At 39.4% G+C, this 19,859-nt stretch overlaps 1 protein-coding gene across 2 annotated transcripts in view; it reads right to left on the bottom strand.

Moving 5' to 3' along the window:
• Nucleotides 1-19,859, bottom strand: part of LOC121955085 (uncharacterized) — a 169,755-nt gene that overhangs the window by 46,280 nt on the left and 103,616 nt on the right. For both annotated transcript variants that reach the window (XM_088089692.1, XM_088089693.1), the window contains one exon: nucleotides 9,670-9,732. The gene's annotated coding sequence lies outside the window, so the exon portion shown is untranslated. The remainder of the gene's footprint in view (nucleotides 1-9,669; nucleotides 9,733-19,859) is intronic.

Below are 19,859 nucleotides of genomic sequence, written 5' to 3'. Positions count from 1 at the left end.
TCATTTAACATAGTTGTGTTGCAGGTGGAAACATAGTGACTGGTCTCTGTTGCAAAGTTTTGGAGCCGTGTGCTTCATAAAGTCAAGGTTTCCAAAACATTTTCAAATCAGAACCCATATAAAAAATTTGTTTTTCATGCCGCTGGGCCAAGGCTGATGAAAACACATTAAAAGTCAGCAGAAAAGAAGCATGACCCATTTAGAGCTGTAAACTGCAGTTCAGAATCCAAGCTGTAAATCACAGGTCTGACCATTGCTCCGGCTTCAAAAGAAAGTTTAATATAAAGTATTACATCAACACACAAAAACATATATATCTGCCCTAAATATCCGTCTATCTGTGCACTGGGCTCTTCAATCCGGCTTGTATGGAGAATTATTTTTGTCCCAAATGTATGCAGACAGCCACAGAAAACATGACTACTCCTCCGCAGTATTTACAGGACTTTTCAACAGTCCTCTGCACTCTTGATTTATGAAATAATTACAGTATCTGCTTCCTAACCGCACCTCGGTCCACACTGTTTGAAAGACAGGCAAGCATGCACTAAATTATAAAAGGGGACCACGGGGGAAGACAGGGGAAGATATGGAAGATGAGACTAAAGAGAAGGAGGGAGATTGAGGTGGACGAGGACAGAGATAACAAGAATAGGTGAAACTCAGCAGCAATGTCTCTTCACAGAAATATAATCTGGTTACAAGATTGCAACAGACAAGGTCACAGTGACCTTTACCTTTTACCACCAAATTATAATCAGTTCATCTTTATGTCCAAGTGGACGTTTGTGACAAATTTGAAGAAATTCCCTTCAGGTGTTCTTTAGATACTGCACTCCCAAGAAAGCAAGAGACTAGAGCACAGTGACCTTGACCTTTGATGACCAAAATCATATCAGCTCCTTGTTGAGTCCAAGTGAATGTTTGTGCCAAATTTAAAGAAATTCCCTCAAGGTGTTCTTGAAATTCTGTGTCCACGAGAATGCAATGAATGAGGTCACAGTGACCCTGACCTTTGATCACCAAATGCTTATCAGTTCTTCTTTTAGTCCAAGTGGACATTTTTGTGCTAAATTTGGAGACAATTCCTCCAAGTGTTCTTTAGATAGCGCCCTCCCAAGAAAGCAACAGACTAGGTCACAGTGACCTTGACCTTTGACCACCAAATTTTTAATGATTTCTTCTTTAATTCAGGGTGAATATTTTTGCCAAATTTGAAAAAAATCCTTCAAGGCCTTCTTGAAACAGAAGCAAGGTCAAAGTGACCTTGGCCTTTGACCATCAAATTCTAATCAGTTCATTGCTGGTCTAAAGGGACGTTTGTGCCAAATTTGCAACAAAAAAAAAAAAAATCCCTGTGATGAAGTCTAGCTATATCATGTTGTAGCCGCGTGGATGAAAATGAGATGTATAAGACCTGTATGTGTTTGATAGAATAAGGAAGTTCAGCAGCGTCTGTGTGACAAGTGCGCACACATACACACACCGCATCTTTTACAAATGAGACACTGCATAAAGCCGCAGCATTAGGGCTCAGAATCAGACATTTTTGGATAAATCTGTCCTGACTGTGTGGTGCTATGAAAGCCCAGTTTCAGAGGTTCAGAGCACCGCTGAGCCAAGAAACAGTCCGCTGGTTAGACGTACACAGATTAGCAGCAGGCTTTACTGTCAGGGAGTATCAGTGTCCGTGTCCTTTGACTCCACGGCTATAAAAACAACATTTATAAGGTTTAATACAAACACTCGTGTATTACAGGGAGGTTTAGGAACAGTTAATGGCGTATGTGACAGTTTGTTTCCCTTTCATAATGGGATCTGAGCAGAGCAGGTAATTACAGCAGGCAGTTTCTTAGGCTGCACAGCAATGAATGTTTACCAGTCTGGGAAAAAGTACAATATAAGTGTTGGAGCCTCAAAGTATCAGTGGGATTAGTGACAAACACGCTAAAACCATAATGATATTCTAACCCTACTTTTAATACTGTCCTCCTCTCAATCTGTTTGGCTGGACCGCAGCATGCAAAGCCAGCCTTATAAAGCAATTTCCTACTTGTTGCTGATTAACCATTTGAAAACCGAGCAAATGGGCTTGATTTCTTTCAAAAACATAGGAAGAAGGCAATTACCAATGAAAGGAGAAATAAGCCAAAATTAGCAAGAAATTAGTAACAAGTACAAGAAAATTACCTGATAATAAGCAAGAAAAAAGACAAAGACAGTTAAAAACAAACAAATAAGGAAATTACCTGGAAAAAAGTGCATAAAATGTATAATATTTTTTCCCCTAACATTTTTTCTTCTATAGCTTTTTAAAATTAACTGTCTAAATCTACCAATTTCTTGCATTTGTGGAACATTTTCAAACATTTTTTCAAACAACTTGCCCATTGCCTTTTGCCCTTTGCACATTTATCACAGTATTACTGTATACAGAAACCCAAAAGGTATGTTTTTCAATACCGTCATAAATACAGGCACTCCTCTTTCTAAAACTCTTTCTTAAACTCATTGTATGTAGTGCACAGCACGCACCTCCAGAGCTCATTCTCCAGTCTCTACTGGTGGAACAGGCAGCTGAGCTGAAAGACAACATGACACCGAATGGTGGAGGGAGAAGTTACAGGACTGTAAACAGCCGACAGCCAGCAACAACAGAGAGAGACTGTAACAGCATGGTTTTTAAATTCTAACTTGGTGAATTTCACATTTATTTTGACCAAAACGGAGCTGGTGATTGTCAGATCAGTGGACTTACTAACTGGAATACAAGCAAGAGTAACCAAAATGATTTGGGTGAGTTATGGTTCTGTGGAGGTTAAATGATGTGTGTTTTATGATGACTTAACAAGGCAATAAAGCTTCGTAAGTCTTCAGTCTTGGTGTAAGAATTTTACTTTTCTTAAAGGTAAGTGACTTTCTTTTGCGTATTTAGTGGTCTGAAAAGTGGAAGGTAATAGCTTTTGCCATATGCTGTATAACGTGGTGAAATTTCAGGAAGGTGTGAGCCTAGCTCAAAGGTTTAAATACATGTAAGAAAAGAAAAGTGATTATGCTCCAGGTTTCAAAGGGTCAAACAAAAAGGATCTTACTGTTTAACAGAAAAGTGCATCTCTGCATGGGTCCTTTCAATAATGTTGTCAGACACTTAGAATAACAATCTGAGCCTATCAGTGACAAAAAAAACAAAAAAAAAAACAAGCCCTTTAAGGGGACGTAAACTGATGACACAAAAATGCCCCAAATGGTGACATTACTGTTTTCCTGCCGACTGCTGCAGCCCTCTCGCTCAATACTGGACTGATTTCAAAAGTTCTTGTTCCCATTAGTCACTAAAAATATTATCTCATCTCAACACAACTAGACAACACACAAACAAACAAACAAACAAACAGACACCACCTTGGCAAGGCGGTGTGATGTCAGCAGGTGTGGTCAGTGCCGTCCAGCTGCATCCTCCTCAGCAGGGGTGCTAGCAACATCCTCACTGCCTCATTAACAAATCATAAAACCTTCACAAGGGCATTTGTGTGTGGGTGTGTCAGACAATACTCAGATGGTCCGTTCATGTGAAAGATGAAAGACTGAAAGACTTGGTGAGTACAGTCACACACACACTAACAACTCAACTGTGACCAAAATGTGTAGTTTTCTGGAGTAATTAGAGGGTTTGAGTGAAGGACTGCCAGTGTCTCAGCTGGTGTGCGGCCAAAGTAAAGTCAACAACTCCTAATTTTCTAAAATATAAGAAAGATGAATGAACAGATGGGCCAGTAAACACAAATGTGATGGAAGGACGGATTGATAAATTATCAAAAGATGGCTGGGAATACTGGGGAAAACTAGAACCACTGCCTCTGCAAACCCATCAAGCTGCAATTGCAGATGACATCCATGTCTATGAAAACATGGCTGCTTCACACACACCTTTCCCCCGGCAGCACAAAAGATCTATACAGTCAGCACAGTTTTTAGGGTGTCAAGACTAGTGTCACCAATTTAGTGTCTGATCAAACGTCTCCCCTTCTGTTCCTGAGATATGACATTGAGTAATGGCCAGAAAAGAAAACATCATCACTTCATCATTTTATCCTATTGGGCATTTGTGTGAAAATGCACGAGTTATGACCAAAAACATTGTTTTGTGGGGTGACCACCAAATTCCTATCGTCACTAAGTTTTGGTGAACGTTTGTGCCAGATTAAAAAAAAAATCCCCTTCAGGTATTCTTGAGATATTGCAATTACAAGAATAAGAGCGATGAGGTCACAGTGACCTTGATCCGTCACCTCTGACCATCAAAATCTGATCATTCCTTCCTTGAGTACAGGTGGACGTCTGTGCCAGATTTAAAAAATCTCCTCAAGGTGTTGAGGTATCAGCATAAGACAAGGTCACAGTGACCACTCTTGAGTCCAAGAGGAAGTTTGTGCCAAATTTGAGGAAATTCTCTCAAGGCCATCTTGAGATATCACACATTCACAAAATGAGACAGACACAAGGTCACATTGACTTTGACCTTGGACAACAAAAACTAGGTTAATTGTTGTGTCCAAGAGGATGTTCGTGTCAAATTTGAAGGAATCCCCCAAGGTGTTGTTCAAACACTGTGTTCAAGAGAATGAAACAGATGTTAGGTCACAGTGACCTAGACCTTTGACCATCAAATTCTAATCAGTTCATAGTTAAGTCTAAGTAGATGTTTGTGCCAAATTTGAAGAAATTTCCTCATGGTGTTCACAAGAATGAGACAGACACTAGGTCACAGCGACCTTTGACCACCAAAATCTAGTCAATTTATCCTTGAGTCTAGGTGGACTTTAACACTAAAATTTGCAGATATTTCCTCCAGGCCTTACAGATATCGCGCTCACCAAATAAGATGGATGCAAGGTCACAGAGACCGTGACCTCTGACCACCAAAATCTAATTAGTTCATCATTAAGTCTAAGTTGATGATTGTGCCAAATTTGAAGAAATTCCCTAAAGGTGTTTACAATATATTGGTTTAACGAAAGTGAGTTAGGCACAAGGTCATGGTGATCTTTTTCCACTAATCTAATCTTTTAATTCTTGAGTCTATGTGGATGTTAGTGCCAAATTTGAAAAGAAAAAATCCCACAAAGTATACTTGAGGTATGGTGTTTACAACAATGAGACAGGTTACAGTGACCTTGACTTTTGACCTTCTACAACCAAATCTAATCATTTCATTGTAAAGTCCAAGCGGAAGTTTGTGCCAAATTTGAGGAAATTTCCTCATGGCCTTCTTGAGATATCACAGTCACAAAATAAGATGAACACAAGGTCACATTGACCTCGGACAACAAAATATGATCAGTTCATTGTTGAGTCCAAGAGGACGTTTGTGCCAAATTTGAATAAATTCCCTACTTGAGGCCTTCTTGAGATATCATGTTCATGAGAATGGGACAGGCAGACAGACAAACATAATGCCTCCAGCCACGACTGTCGCCAGCGCAGAGGCATAAAAAGGCACAAAGAGTCAAAGCAAAGCCCAGTTTTATTCTCTCTTCTACAACACTGTACTAGCACTGAATAGAGTAGGAATGTAATAATAATATCCCACTCTATAAACATCAGTCCAAACCATATTCCTAGTAAATTCTTCAGCTTTTATATCATTTTTCTGTCGGTATATGTGAACCATTTATTTGCCGCCTTCTCCCTCCATCTGTTCGAAGCAGTCAACATCTTTGGAGTTTATTTGGAGCCACAATGACACGTGGCAGTTTTGCAAGGATGAAAAATATCCCCCGGCTCTTAATATATGGCAAAACCCTATAGTTGTGAATTGAGAAACTGTATAAAATGCACATATGCACACACACACACACACACACACACACACACACACAGTAACGTGCATGTGCGACTGGGCTATAATATGTTTGGACGGAGCAGGATGCCAGGCAGTGCCCGTTAAAGGCTCTAATGTGGCGGTGGTTTCATGGTGGTTGGCACAGATCAGCAGGAAGAGGGCAAAGAGAGGGATATAAAAAAAAAGAGGGAGTGATGGGGAGAGAGGGGGGTCTGGGAGCAGGAGGGAAAGAGCAAGCTAAAGAAAGAGGGCTATAGTTACAGAGGCACGCCACAGGCATCAAACAGTGGTGGATATATGAATTTTCTCTCTTTCTCTCTGTCCTCACTTCATCCCTCTCTTCCTCCATCCCTCCCTCTCTCTCCGGCCCATTCACAGTGTGGTCCTGGGGTGATCAGAGTGGACCCTGCCCTCTCTCATTCTCTCACCCTCTTTCATCCCATCTTTTCTTTTTGCCGTGGAGTGAGCGGAGGGGGGGAATCAAAACACTCATACTTCCCCTAAACTCATCTTTTATTAATCAGACCTCAGCAGCGTGTCTGAGGTGGGGGGGGTAGTGACGCACACGCTGGTTTGTGAGTTTTTAAAAGTGCCTCGTGAATGCACACACATACACAAAAGTAAAGACCAAGAACATGCAACTGACCGCTGACAAATGCCTCGGGGTGTTTCATATTTCCTCGGCTGCAAAACAGGCTGTCACGAAAAAACACCAGAGTGCTCAGTTTGTGCCTGAGTATGTGTCAAAGAGAGAGAAAGAGGAATTAGCGAGACAGATGACTTGACTGCACCACACGACCTCCTTCTCCCTGTCATTCATAAAGCCCCTCTTTTCTTTTTCCTATCTTCCTCCCTCACACACACACACACACACACACACACACACACACACACACACACACACACACACACACACACACACACAGAGCGGCTCACAAGCGGAGCGGATATTCTGGGTGGTGTTATTCCAGGTGTGGAGTCGTTGAGGTCTCCATGCTGTGACCCTGTTATCCTGGGAAGAGGGAGAGTATTAGAGGCATGCCGGGAGAGGAAGAGACTCTATATCAAAAACACATTTCGCCCCGAGGCCGTATCACTGCAGCTATATTGCTACAAATAAAGAGATGTGTGCGTGTATATACATGCATGTGCACACACATTTGTGCATACGTGCAGACATGCACATGTGCAAACATGGTAATGCAACTGTGTTTATACGCAAAACATACTGATGGATTTTATCAGTCAGTTGCACAAAAAGGTTGACCAGAGGGGTCAAACTTAGCAAACTCAATCGTTTGTTTGTTGCCAAGATCTACGTCAGTTATCAAAGCGCTGAAAGTGAAAGAGGAATAACAAACAAATAAAAGCGATTTATCAATTTCCTTACAACTTAAGTAGTCACTTAACTTTAAGAGAATATCTGTGGTCTCTGGTTGGTTCATTTTTTGACTGCAAATAAAAAGTATCATTAAAATGAATTCAGAATGGGGTAGTTTTAGTTTACTATTTGCATTTAATAAGACAAGGTGTTTTTTGGGGTTTTTCTGCATTTTTCAGGGGCAGAAACAACAAAAACAAAACTGGCACTGATGTTTGCTATCACTGTCCATGCTATCAATACTTAATTCTTCCTCCTTTTGAAAAGAATGTGCCAATTTGCTCAGATTTCAAAAGGTTAAAGTTTCTCTACCATATCGTTACTGTAAATATGTCTATTCTATATTGAGGATCTTGAGTTTTGCAATACTTTGCCTTATTTGTAATCCTCTTAATGTTTTCTGAATGTTTAATGTGTGCACCAAAAACTAAAGAAAATTCCTTGTGAGTGAAAATATATTTGGCAATAAATCCTTTTCTGAGTCTCATTCTGAGTTAAAACTGTGTCATTACGACCAATTAGATCCTCTGAAAGGCTTTAAATAGTACCTGCCGCTGGTGAGAAAAGACAAAGATCTTTTTGTAACCAAGTTATAAAATTTCATATACATATGAATGTTTTGTGCACGTTTTAACGCAGACATTTCCTAAATGTAGTAATAAAACAGCATTCCTGAAATCTGTGCTAAATGCTAGTTCGCTCTGGGCTGGACGCTGAACGCAGGCGGGGAGGAGACGCAGGCTCACCGGACGCCTTAGCCGCCAATTCTCAATTTTAACGACTCCGATCTTTGATTAAAAAACGCCTAAACGGTTCCAGTTGAGCCAGAGAAAGAGAAAAGGAATAAAACTCCGACATCTAAGAGATGAAAATAACCGTTGTTCTCCAGTTTTAAGAGGCACGTGTGCTGGGGTTTGCCTGAGACGTCAGTTACGAGCTGCAGATGTTTGTATGGTTTTTTATGATTGTTGTTATTTTCAAATTGCGGCGTTTCCGTGATGAGCTGAGCGCTCGTTAGCGTGTGTGTGTGTGTGAGTGTGTGTGTGTGTGAGTGTGTGTGTGTGTGTGTGTGTGTGTGTGTGTGTGTGTGTGTGTGTGTGCGTGGGCGAATGAGAGCGGAACATCCGAAGAAAAAAGGTCTGGAGTACTTGGAGCTTAATTAACCATAGTTCTAATCTGTGCACTTTTTAGCAGCTCATTATGCAACCTAATCACAGGAAACTATAGAGGTGATTACACACTATGACAGACTACACACACACACACAGACACACACACACGCACACACACACCTATCAGTTGAAGAATTCCCTGGCAGTGAACAGCAGGGGGTAATCAAAGCCTCTGCACACACAGTCCTTCCTTCTAATGAGCTCATGCACACATTCAGATCGAATCATCGTGTGGTTTCACAGGTTATGAGAGGAGAAAATGTTTTCACCTCTTCTTTTCTGGACGGAGAAAGCCATAAAAACAGCACCTGCTCGCTCGTTCTCTCGCCTGCCCCTCGTCTCTGTCTGTCTTCGAGGCAGTGAGGTAATGAGACGAGTTGTTTTGTTGCCATGTAACAGCATAAAGCTCATTTTTAACACACTCTCATCCAAAGCACAATGATGGGGCAGCTACAAGCACAAAAGCCGGGGTCAAACGTATATGATCAACCAAGTGAAGACTATGAGCTGATGAAATAAACACATTACTTTGGCAGCATATTGACACGAGCGCAGAAGTATTTTGGATCTTTATGTGTCTGTTTTACGGCGTTTTCAATGCCAGGAAATAAATATTTGCGTATTTCCGAAAATTATGACTCTGCTTTGTAATTAACAGAGCTTAGATCAGCCGGATAAATATGTATAACTGAGTCTCCCGCTGACTCCAGTCCATGTGAGCCAGTCCTGCAGAGCTGATGACCTTGTTGAAGTTTAACCCTTTGGGACCTTTAATATCACACACACTCATATTGCATCAGTCTTAACAATAAATATTAAATATTCATCAGTTTTTGGAATTTTAACCCTTCAAATGCCAGGTTTTTGTCATGATGCCACTATGTTTTTAGATTTAAAAAAAAGTTGGAAATAAGCTGGAAATTCTAAGATCAAATACAAATACATAATCTTGCCAAAATGTATGCCATATGCCCGAACACAGCCAAAACTATAAACGTATGAAGAATAAAAAGTGCGTAAAACGCACCAAACAGTCCCTAAAGGCTAAATAAACATACAAAACTGTACAAACCACATGGACGGTTACAGACCATTTTCACAACAGAAATGATTCATACCACTAAGTGGACAAACAAATTAACTTTGAACCTCTAATTTAGCTTTCATTTGCAGTTAACCCTTTGGTTTTGCTGCTAGTAGCCTACATTTCGAAATGTTGCCGTGACACTTTTACTGGTGTTCTGAGTTTGTTTAGAGCATGAATAGTTTCCTACCTGCTGCTGAGTCTTGGCAGTCTTTTCTCCAAAAGCCTCCGACCAGATACTTTTTTCCAGCAGCTGGAAAAGAAGGTTAAAAACAAAAGTTTGTTACCAGCTGACACAATGTTTTTTAAACAAATAAACACATATGTCAGTGACTTTTAGCAACATGGATTGTGACAGTGGACCTCATGGAAATAGCATGTATTTCCTCCATTTGCCAAATATGGTATAAATGACATCATCAGGTGGAAAATAGCAAAAATGACAAATTCCAAAGCAAAAGCCCAGAATGACACCCAAAAAATACTACATTGCATGTTTTCATGCTTTGGTGGCTGTGGGATGAAAAATTACATTTGTTTGTGTTTCAGTGAAAAACATAACAATTAGTCACAGACAGATTTATTAATATCACACATACAACGTTTAAGTGAAAGCAAAGCAAAGTGGAAACAGATTTAAAAAATTTTAAAACACAAGCAAGTATTGAGAGAAGCTTGTATAACAAACTCGTATAAGGCGACCGAGCTGGTCTGCAAATTCAAGCAACCAAGAAAGATGCTCTTGTGAGACAAAGGCCTGGCTAGCTAACGAAAAAATGAGCGACAGCGTACTGACTCGAGAACAAGTGGGCGAAACTACGGTGCTAGCAATGCTGGTAGTTTTTATAATGCTAGAGTGTAAGGTGAAGAGGTTATGTAAGTAGGGCTCCGGTGCGTCATGGAGCCACCCGTTCAGGCCCGCTGGAAAAAAATGTAAAGCGGTAAAATGGTGTGAAACAGTTTATGGTCTAACTCGAAGTAATGAGTCCCTTTACATGTTTTCAACAATTAATTTCCAACATTTCTAAGATGTTTGGACAGAAATCTCTTTACACAAACTTTTAAATAAGTTTAAAATCCCCTCGTGGGATCAAGCTGGACAGATTCAGATGCTGCTGTCGTGTTTCCCAGGTTGAAGGCGAGCTCTTCACGCACTGAGCCAACAGTGAAGGTAATAAAGGCCTGAGAGCGTCTGCTCTGTCTGCTCTGTCAGCTCTGTCGGCTCTGTCGGCTCTGTCGGCTCTGTCTGCTCTGTCAGCTCTGTCGGCTCTGTCTGCTCTGTCTGCTCTGTCAGCTCTGTCTGCTCTGTCTGCTCTGTCAGCTCTGTCGGCTCTGTCGGCTCTGTCGGCTCTGTCTGCTCTGTCAGCTCTGTCGGCTCTGTCTGCTCTGTCTGCTCTGTCAGCTCTGTCTGCTCTGTCGGCTCTGTCAGCTCTGTCTGCTCTGTCTGCTCTGTCTGCTCTGTCTGAGTGACATGCAGGAGGATAAATATGGCTGCAGTCCAAGGATGTATTTGTAAATGAAGTAATACCGGAGCAAACGTCTGCATATGGATAATGATCATTGGCCAGAGAGTACAAAGTGGAATTGTGAGTGAGCGTTTTTAGTCAGTTATGAATCTTAGAGCTCTGTGATTGACAGCATCAAACATCTGTAAAGAGCTGACAGTCTTTCACGTAAACATAGCTGCGTTTACATGCACACATTTTCTCAATCGGTCAGCTGTTTACACGGGATGTCCTCTGATATGATCTGGTGTTTACATGTGCTGAAGTGGAGCAGCTGTGGGACATGAGCAAAAATTATGACTATAGTAACTTGACAGAGCTGCAAACTCTCGCATTGACTATGAGACACACACAATTGACACTTTTCACACACTCTCAGGCTACAAGTGTATTTGGTCACGGTGAAAAATAAATAATTGATAACTTCTGACAGCAGCACAGCGCTCTCTTCCTCTCCTCTCACACACCTGGGAAAGAGTGAGTAAATTACTATGGTTACAGTGCTGCTCAAGGCGCTCAAGCATCGTATCAGCTAAAATTTTCTTGTAACTTTTTACTGATTTTTTGTGAATTTTTGTGCCATTTCTTGTTAAGTTGCTCACTGCCTGCTGCCCGAGTTTTTGAAAGAAACTGAGATAATTTGCTCAGGTCTTGAAGGGTTAACGGAGATGTTTTGTTCAGTCCTGACTCCTGATTTTTGCTCTGATAAACTGCATTGATGAAGAGCGAAAGACTCTGGATGTGTCTCAGTTTGATGTTGTTAAAATAATGATGTGACAGGCTGTGTGGTGACAGACCTGGCTTTGCTCAGCGTTATATTTCTAATCTGTGAATACGAGGATGAATCCAGCGCCAGTCCGGCAGCTTCACGCTGTAACTCGGCGCTGCAGAGAGCTTCAGTCATCTGTGTCTCTCTCTTTCTATCTGTCTGTGTGTGCGTGAGTGCAGGAGACAGGCATCTGCAGCCAGAGCAGGAGTTCAACTTGAATAACATCCGAGGCGCTCGGAGGCCTGAATAAACGGCGTCACGACCAGAACCGGCTCGTAAAAATATTCAATAAATGTCATAGATCCATCAATTCCTATCAAGCGCGTCAGTAAATACCACGTTTTCAATGGAAGGTTAACTTTATGAAAGAGAGCAGGGGTCACTTCACTTGGATGACGAGGGACCGCGGGCCAGCATAAGCAGGATGTGCTCACAGGGGCCCCGGCCGTTTGCTCTGCAGTGTTGGCACGACTGCAAATAGAGCTGGAGCTGCAGTTATGACTTTCCCAGTGGAGCCATACGGGGGATCCGGCAGTTCTTGCCTGGGATTCGGCCCCCCAGGGTGACGAGGGACCCCTCAGCCTGCAGGGAGGCAGATGGCTGAAGCTGGACGCGTATATATCACTATATGTCCGTCTGCTGTTTGACGACACTCTCTCACTCACAGTTTCAGCACTAAACTGTCCTGATGGCAGGAAAGATCAAAATTACACATTAGACAACTGAGGAGAGGCTTCACCTCTGAAAACCTTTCACACTTTGAAACCTGAGCAAACTGGCTTGATTTATTTCAAAACCATGGGAAGAAGGCAATGAGCACCTTAAAAAGAAATGACCCAGAAATAAGCAAGAAATTTGTAAAAAAAAAAAAATATATATATATATATATATATATATATATATATAGTATTAATTAAAATAAATAAATAATAATAAAATAAAATAAATATATAAAAAATACTAAAATGCACAAAAATTACCTGAAAATGATTTTTTTTAAAAATAAAAAGAAAAAAGGACATGACCTAAAAAACTGCCTAAAACCTATAGTAATCTGGTAAAAAATACTACAATTATGAAACACATAATTCTCTAAATCTACTTGCAAGTTGCTAAAGTTGCTCATTTCCTTTTCCTACATGCTTTGGGGGAAAAACAACAATAATTTGCTGAGGGTCCAAAGGTTCAAATACTTGTGAAAGTTGTCTGAATGCAGCACAAGAAAAGTGATGTCGATCCAGGTTTCAAAGAGTTAAGAGGCAGTATGTCACCACTGTAGGGGAGACTGGGGTCGGTTGTCACGTTCTATTTTAGGGTAATTTTAGAAATAAGAGAGTTGAAATTGAGTTGAGGACTTTTCGTGTTTGTTAAAGGTAAATATCCAGCTCTTCTGTGTTTCTCTTCCAGGTGCCAACCTCCAGGGCTAAAAAATGAAGAGTACACTGAAGTGCCAAAAACTGCTGTTCCTGTACTTGAGGCTGACTCTAAACAGAGTGAAACCCCACAGACCCTCATGTTAAAATGCCAAACTTTACAGCAGAAATAAACATGTTTACAGCCTGACAAAAAAATACTTCTGGTCTCTAGAGCTAAAATTCAAAATTCATGATAACTGTACAGGAGGTGATTTTTTTACATAACTCACTAGTTTATATTCAACCTGTTCTCGCTCTGAACTCGACACACAGTGACGCTCAGTCGGTGCTTTTGGAGTAGGAGTGTGACGCCAAAAGCCACCTTCCATGTCCACATGCAATGCACACAGACACGTCAGATGATAACACTGCCGGATGAAACCGGTCGCCAGCACCTGAATTCTGAAAGACAAAATCAGGTAATAACGCTGCTGGTAACCACGTAATAAAAGGAGCACGAATGCACTTACAGGGCGGGCGGAAATGACCGACCTTCGTGTCTGGAGTTCGCTTGTGGGTGGGTGTGGATGTGTGTGTGTGTGTGTTTGTGAGAGTGTGTTTTTGTTCCACACCTTACCATGTGCCTCTTTTACCTAAACCTAAGTCTGTAACTTTGGGAAAAACCAACCTCATAGTGTGCGACTACCGACCTCATCATGTGGATGGCTGTCACAAAATTTGACCGTCCATATCTTTTGAACATTAAGCTGAGAAAAGTCACAAAGGGAATTTTTTAGGAACAAGAGTGTAGGTTTTGTTTGAGCATTGGGGAAGGGACACATATGAAACAGGAGCTTCGGGAACCGCCGCCAGAAAATTTTGTGCATCACTCTTTTTCCTGAATTCTGGTACATTTTTAAACGCCAATTTGCAACCCTTCTGCACCGATTTATGTTATAAATGTCTTTGATTCTGTCGAAATTAAACAGTTCTTCTCTTGTTTTTATTGTGGAGGACAACTGCACATGCTCCAAATACTGATGGGGATGTGTCCCCTGGGTCCTCCCCCCAAAATCTACACCTATGATAAAGGATTGTTTTTGAAAGATTCAAATGAAAGTACAACTTGTAATGAAAGTGTAACAACCAACCCTGTTCTCCCCTACTGTCTCTCTCTCCCACACACACACACCCACGCACACACACACACACACACACACACACACACACACACACACACACACACACACACACACACACACACACACACACACACACCTTCCCCCGCCACTCATGCCACTTCCGCCATAAAAGCCCTGGCAGCGATCCACGTGCCCATTAGCACGCGCTAAATAACTGTTAACAATGTATTACCCAGACTCCCCTGCTACACACTTCTGCCCGACCCGGCGTCCCTTCAAAGCTCGCAGGTAATTATGTCAAAGGTTTTTAATAAACAGCCTATTCAGAGCGCAGTGGGTTACGCCTACATTCACAGCGACTAACTGTAGTTTTAAAACGACACTTTGACGGCCTCTGATTGGCTGAATGACGCCCAGAGCCGTTAAAAATCACCAGGTATACCACGCACCTGCATGTGTTCCTACAGGCCTAATTTGGGCTTTTTTTTACAAATATATTCTGGTGACATTGTTTCACTAGAATTTGCTTAAGAAAATTATAAAAATGAAGTGTACACTGTAAAATCTGACAAATTCATCTTAAAATACTCTTGGAAACCGATTACCTTGCAAACGGAAAATAAATATAACTATTAATCTTAATTTATGTTTACTTTATTAACTAATTGTTAATTTTAGCTGAAATTAGCTGCATTTACTTAATCGTGCAACAAGTTGCTGCAACAAGTGTTAGCAACATCAATAAACAGAGCTAGTCTGACTTAAGTTGATCATCACAAAAAGGATTTTGACAATGATGAAGTTAGTTTATATATATATATATATATATATATACACATACATACATACATACATACATACATAGGGAGAGGGAGAGAGATGCTTCTACATATAAACAGAGACTGCTTTGTTCACATCTTCACAGAGACATGGTTAACTCCTAACATCCTGGATTAATCTTTTACTGGATGGGTGGACCTTGTTCAGAGCCAAAAAGGACACAAAACTCTGATGTAGCTGCTGATTTTAATTAACTCATCCTTCAACTCCAAATATGTAGCAGGATCAAAGACAATTTGTTTTGTAATTTTTTAAACTTTGTTTAAAAATAAAGACAATAAAAAATACTTAAATCAAATCAAATAACTTAAAGAGATATAAAGTAAACAAAGACTAGAGATGAATTTACTTACATTTTCAAGGCAATCTGTTTCCTAGAATTTTTCAATTGTAAAACCAACTTTTTTTACAGTGTATTATGGAATTAAATAAATATTATTAAGCCTGTATCAACTATTATGAAAAAGTTAATTAGTTATTGATAAATTATTAAATACCTTAACGTGCCGTTTTTTCCAATATGCGCTAAATGGCTGTTAAAGACTGCGCAGTAATAAATCAAAGAAACAGCCCGAGCCAATTAGAATGGTGCACGTGCATTTTCGTGGATGAAGGGAGAGCCTGTCGCGGGCAAACAGTGATTTACACTTGTTTAACAAAAATCGTCTATTTTAAATTTTCCATGCAGGGATAAAAGGTAAATGCTTCGCTTGCATCCGCTCTCAAACCGTTTATTCAATCACGTTCAGGTGCTGACAAATTGTGATATTCAGCAGAACTGACACAAAGACAGTCTCACACACACACAGTCTGCAAGAAATGAATAGAAACACAACAAAATACATAAAAGGCCCGAGATTTTTTCCACATAATGTGCAAAACGTAGCTGCGTTCATCACAAACGGTGCACACAGCTGCCAGACTGGCTCGGATACATCAACAAGTTTTCGGACAGAGAGAGATTTACACTATTTTTAGAGCAAATGCATGCAGAGAGGAAGGCTGCGAATCGTTGCATGCATGGCCACAAAGAGAGAAAATGAGCTGATATATATTTTAGACGCCCAAAATATCCACAATTACTTTGTCTCAAAACACTTTCAGGTAATTTTGTCCACAGATACTTACTGAACTTTCTCAGTTTCTTAGTAATAGAGCAAATTCACAATAGAGCAATACACGTTTTAGGTGTTAAAGTGAATTTTCTTTATCTTTGTATTCCTGGACGGCTGTGTCCTGCTATAATCCCTCAAAAATCAATATAGGATTATATATAGATATTATAGATATAGATATATTATATATAGAATTATATAGAATTATTATAATATTATAAGCTAGCCTATTAAATAACCGAACACCAGGGGAAGATGATAGTGATCTCTGAGATGCAAAGACCAAAGCACCAATAATAATTAAATAATTAATTTAAAAAAATGTGTGTTTTTTTCTTTTAAAAAAAGTGTAAATATATTTGTAAAGCTAAACTAGACATGGCTGCAACGAAAATGGTGATGATTCATATTATGATAATGAAACTGCGCCAATTAACAGTTAACCGACTATCCCAACTGTTAACAGCAATAGAAATGAATACATAAAAGTAAAACATGAGAAATATATCATTATCACCATTATTATTATTATTGATATTATCGTTATGTTCATTATTATACTCATTATTATTATTATTGCCACTTTTATTTTATATAATTATTTATTCTTATTATTTCTAAGATGGAAAAATTTATCAGATAAGACTTTTTGGTGAGCTAAAGTCCGAGGTTTATTTTTTTTTAACTATCAGAACATGACAAATGTCCTTAATTTTATCCGCATTTCGTTGAGGATAGTCAAAAAAATTTAACCTCCAATAGGCCTGTTAAATGCCAGTTCAAAATCCTTCTTACACCTCAATTTTTATCATATTTCAAAATAAATGCAAGTTATTTAGCTATAATGTTTCTCAATATTTAAACTGTTTAATAATATTAAGGAATAAGTAAAATAGAATTAAAGGTATTTTTGTTTGTTTCTGTAAACGTTGATTGTAAATCAGAATTCGCTTAAATGTAATTAAGGGGAAACACAAATAATTGACGCTGTGAATAGACTAAAGCATCCTTTTGATTATTGATGTTTGTGGTTGTATGCACACGTTTATGAGCAAACATTTTGGAGTCTTTTTCTGCCATGTGCCAGGAGGAGTCCTGCGGATTTTGAATCGAAACTAAATTCCATTTCAAACGGAGCGGAGCCTCTTTAATTCTCACGGCTTCATTAAGAAACGTGACATTCCTGCAGGTCCGCGGGGAGCGAAACACGAGGCTTTTGATCTGATAACCCGCGCGGATATGGGCACGGGCCTTCCCCTTGACGTCCAATCATTTACACTGAATTTATGCCAATAAACGATGGCGACGGCTTGTTTATTTAACCAACAAGCCACGAGAGGCCTGGAGCTTCGCAGTGATTTTAGCGGAGGAAACATCACTGAAACAAACTTTAAAAAAGAGGCCTAACGAGATCCTGATGTAACTTATGGCATTTCACATAATCGAATGCAATTATTCCGTCAAAACTTTGATAAATGAGCTTAAAAAAAAGGACGTTGCTAAGTAACAAATTAGCAGATTGCGGGATGGTCCTTTATTCTGCGTAAATGCTGCATTTCAAACAGTTTTGCGGTCACTTGTGCTCACTGGAGTCTGTATTTGGGGTCCTAACAGGGCCATCAAGAAATCAGTTTTGCGCGCGCTCGCACGCACACTTGCGCGGCCTGACTGCCCTGTTTATTTATAGCCAGGTTCTCCCTCTCCATATGTGCGCACCCGCACCAAAAACGCATTCCCCGCGTGACTACACGCTCAAATACGCAGCCTTGAAAGTGCGGAAGATTATTCCCAAACGTGCACGAGGGAAAACAATTCACATCTCAACTCACTTCAGCTGTTTGTATATTAAATCACTTCTATAATAATGTATCTAAATCATAACTCTGGTCTGAAATCGATGTATTTTATTTACAAGAAAATGTTGGGATATATTTAAAATATTTTGTTTACATTTCCAAACCATAATAATAAGAAACGAGCACTGTAAGCCTATAATAATAATAATTATTAAACAGACATTTTTCACCTGAAAACAAATCTTTAAAGCACTTACACTTACATTTATGTGTTAGCTAAGCTGACAGTCGCTATAGGCTATTCAGGCATATATAAGTGATGTGATTTACAATTACAGGTTAAGATGTGACTGCAGTTTTATTTTTGTGCAGTTTCAGCTTCTCTGCGATGGCTGTTCATCATTTTTGAGTAAATTGAGTGAAACAAGGACTGGAATTTGTTTGCACATTGTTGCCAAAGATATTTTCACTACACACACTTGTGCCAAACAGCATAATGTTTTGTATTTGTTTGTTTTGTTTATTAAATGCAGCTTGCTATAACAATGTCATGAAGCAGAGCTTTTGTTGGTTGGGATTGTTTCTGCAGTTGGAAAGAGTCTGTTTTCTCAATAACATGTTTGTGTTATTGCTGGTTTGCGCCGATTTGTATCTTCCTATTAGTTATTTTTTGTTATATTTAGCCCCTTACTGTTAGCTATTTTTATAATTGTTTTTACATCTCTTAATGTAATTTGGCTTATTATTTAATAATATATTTTCCCTGTTACTGTTTTTAAGGAAAATACTTAAATCTTCTCTTACTTTGTGGTATTTTTAATAAGAAGCATCACCATTTGTTTTAATTAGGATCATGCATGCTCTATGTATAATTATTGCTCAGGAAAATTCAATAATAAGAGGCACAAGTTGCAGATTGTAAAACAAAACAACAGAATGCTTTGATCAGAGTGGAAATGTGATATATCATGATCCTGGTCTGGCAAATATATTGTACATATTGATTTGCACCTAATTATACCAGCTATTATGTTTTGTACCTAATGATATCTAGTTTTATATTTAGTTTATATTTGCTATAAACCAATGGCATTTAATATTTGCTATTTTTGCTTTCTATATTAGCCCATCTTTATTGTGTACTTTTTGTCTTCGCTCCTAACTTTGTACAGCAGTTTTCCTCAGGATGAACAAAGTTTGATCTTACCTTCAGTAATCTTACATGGAGCATGTTGATGGGACTCACCACACATTAAATGGACAAATATTACAGATTTCAGGGTTTTTATAAGATATCTACTGAAGGGGATAAAAAGAAAAAAAAAAGAAACAGCACTTTAGCAAATATTTTGTGAGCCAGTGCCACATAGGGAACCAGCAGCCTAACCAGATACTGTCTGCTAACAGGGGTGTTCCTAGAATTTAAGGACATTGGGGGCTTAGGCCAGACCTTGGTGGGATCCTTCCTTCTTTTTGCACCAAAGCTGCCTTTGAAAGGTATAGCACGGGATAAGTTGCACCTTAAAAAATGGTCCCATACTTCTTCTTTTTCTGGTGCGGAAGTCAGAAAAATGTCACAATGGTGCAACGGAAGAAATGCACAGAACAGAAAAAGATTCAGATTGAAGTCTGGATTTTTAATATCTCTTATTTTACATGTTGTGGGGCTCCACAAACAGTAAAAATATGTGTTTGTGTGTCTTCCTTTGCTGCATAATCTACCCTTTAAAACATTTTTCTAAAAAAATATTCAAAATTATAAATTGTGATCAGAAAAATGGTAGTTGTTTCTAATTTCTATTGAGTACAGAATATGTTGTTAATGCAATTATTAAAAATGTATTGACTAGTTTTATTT

This window comes from Plectropomus leopardus, chromosome 16 (assembly GCF_026936395.1).
Source record: "Plectropomus leopardus strain MGB_pleo_1.0 chromosome 16, ASM2693639v1, whole genome shotgun sequence".
Classification (NCBI taxonomy): domain Eukaryota; kingdom Metazoa; phylum Chordata; class Actinopteri; order Perciformes; family Serranidae; genus Plectropomus; species Plectropomus leopardus.
The sequence above is the reverse complement of the archived record's forward strand: the minus strand, read 5'-3'. Positions and strand labels throughout refer to the sequence as shown.